Source organism: Chiloscyllium plagiosum, chromosome 7 (assembly GCF_004010195.1).
Source record: "Chiloscyllium plagiosum isolate BGI_BamShark_2017 chromosome 7, ASM401019v2, whole genome shotgun sequence".
NCBI classification, from domain to species: domain Eukaryota; kingdom Metazoa; phylum Chordata; class Chondrichthyes; order Orectolobiformes; family Hemiscylliidae; genus Chiloscyllium; species Chiloscyllium plagiosum.
The window spans coordinates 59,381,312-59,384,280 of record NC_057716.1 but is presented as its reverse complement, the minus strand read 5'-3'; positions in this window follow the sequence as shown (position 1 = coordinate 59,384,280).

Here is a 2,969-nt window from a genome sequence, read left to right as displayed (position 1 = left end):
CCTGATGAAGGAGCAGTGCTCCAAAAACTTGTACTTCCAAATAAACCTGTTCGTCTGTAACCTGCTGTTGTGTGATTTTTAACATTTACTTCATGAATGTTGCTCCTTAGGATGTCAGTTTGAGAAATTTATGGCAATGTGACCTATACTGCACATTTCCATGAAGTATTTCACATTATTAGACATCCAAGATAAGGAAGTGTTACATTTTACAGGACGAACAACATTGATATTGAACACCAAGATGCACCAAAAAAAGTAGCCCCATCTTTCTTGTACAAAGTTGAACAGCTGCATGAATGGTGATCATGGTTACATCTGTGGTACAAATAATTTTACCTGTGTGGATTGGTGACACATGGACAAAATATTCTCAAATTTGGATGCATGTAAATATAAGTATTTTGTTCTGCAAAGCAGACTCATTTGTCAATGTTCTTTTAAAATGTATTTGTATGTATATAAATGTTCGGAACATGCCTTTTTCTGTGATTTAGAAACTGAGGTTAACTAGGAAGGGGAAAACAAAACAATATTTGTGAAAATTATTTTAGTGTGGACTGCTTTGTTCCACACACTGTTAATGTATGTTATACAACTATTAAAAGCAGCACATGACTTAATTATTTTTCCTATTTCTGATTAACTTTATTTGCTCATTTACTGTGTAACCGTCCATAACACACTGAACAGTTGCCATTTGATAGGAACTGCCGCTACGGACAGTTAAGAATTTCATATCCCTTTCTTTTTTTTAAAAAAGAAAACCTTGTATAAAACCTTTGTGATAATATGCTTTCATAAAATGACTACAGACGGGGTTCTTATTGAGATAAAACGTCAAAAGATTTATTCTCAAGACAGCTAAGTACATTGCAACTCTAGCACAAGTCCATACAATCTGGACTGTTTCACTCAACAGGTTGGCCGACTTGCTTTCCTGATGGAATCCAAAATACAGTGGCTATTATTCAAAGTGGGGCTATTCTTTTGCACAAAGATGTCACAAAGCATGAATATTTAATATTACATATGTCACACTCAGCTGATTTCCTTATTAATGATATATGCCATATTGTTACATCTTCCCATTCCCTTTCTGTAAAAGATTGGAAGTTCTCCCATGGAAAACGTAGAAGGTTACAAATCAAAAATAAGAGGAGCATTTACAAATTAAGATAACATTTTGACAGATTTATAATACAACCAGATCACGTTCTTATGCAGTTCTCAGAATATAGTTGGACAATTTCATGCTGTTCAGTATTGTCTGTTATAGATTTGGTGTGGACTGTTCATGGTATATTGATATGAATCAATATCTTGGGTTACATGTAGATTATCATCCACAGTTGAAATGTATTATCTGTTATGTCTTAGATTATGACTGTTGCTTATAGCAATATTGTATAATCTGGCTAAGCACATTTTCTCCGTATCCTTTTAAGCATCCAAGAGCTGGTGTTATTGTCACGCACTCTCATGTTTGAACTGAAGCATTTGTCTACTTCACACTTTGTACTGTTCCTGAATTGTTCACTCCTTTCTTTCCAACAAGAAATTACATGCATCCAGTTGGGTGGAAAAAATGTTCCAAGTTGCCTTACACTTTGATCATTATTTTAAATATACTTTCAGCACACTCTGTCAGACCATTTGATTGTGGATAACTAACAGAGGATGTAATATTTTGTACTTCCACTTGTACACATTTCAGAGTGGCTTACTGGCACACTCAGGAGCATTAATTTGATCTGCTGTGAGATACCAAAAATGTGGAAGATGGCAGTTAATGTGTCAGCAACTGTAGTACTGATAGCGTCCTTGACTAGCTTGATGAAAGGAAATTGGGTAAAGTAACCCATTGCTAATATATTATCTTGACTGCAGACTTGAAATAAGTCTGTAGTAATCTTGGACCATGAATTTCATGCTCCTTATATTGATGAAGCTGATGTACCTTGCAGGACTATTAATTGATCTGTCTGAATTGCCAGAAACACTACGTAGGACAAACAGGAAGAAAGTTAGCCACCAGGATACATGAACACCACCTAGCCACAAAAAGACATGACCCTCTCTCCCTCGTAGCCCTACACATGGTGGAAAAAAACCGACCATTTCGACTGGGACAACACATCTATCCTGGGACAGGCTAAGCAAAGACATGCCAGAGGCCTGGCACTCCAACCACAACGCCATAAACAAACACATAGACCTAGATGCCATCTATCAACCCCTCAGAAAATGAACAGGAAATGACATCACCACAAACCCCAGGAACCCCATCCAGGACAAACATATAAATAGAAAGCAGGAGACAATAGCTTCGCTTCACTTGGAGGTCGCCACTGATGATGTTACCTAGCCAGGTAATGAAACGTCTGAACATCAAACCTACAGCTCAGCGAGCAAACCTACACCCTAAAACCCACGATCTGCCTTTGTTGATGCCAGGCCCATAAATATTTGTACTGAGTTTATACTATTAGGTTTGTATTAAAGATATTTTCAAATCCCCATGTTCAGAAATGTTATTGCACACATATAGAGGTGTTGGGACTTGAACATAGACCCAGGACACTACCATGGTGCACTACACTACGAGTGCATTTTAGATCTACTCATGAACTTATAGTTCACATTAATGGCTTTAGCATTTACAGAGGAGAAAGTGAGGACTGCAGATGCTGGAGATCAGAGCTGAAAATGTGTTGCTGAAAAAGCGCAGCAGGTCAGGCAGCATCCAAGGAACAGGAGAATCGACATTTCGGGCATAAGCCCTTCTTCAGGAATGAGGAAAGTGTGTCCAGCAGACTAAGATAAAAGGGAGGGAGGAGGGACTTGGGGGAGGGCCGTTGGAATTGCGATAGGTGGAGGGAGGTCAAGGTGAGGGTGATAGGTCGGAGTGGGGTGGGGGCGGAGAGGTCAGGAAGAAGATTGCAGGTTAGGAAGGCGGTGCTGAGTTC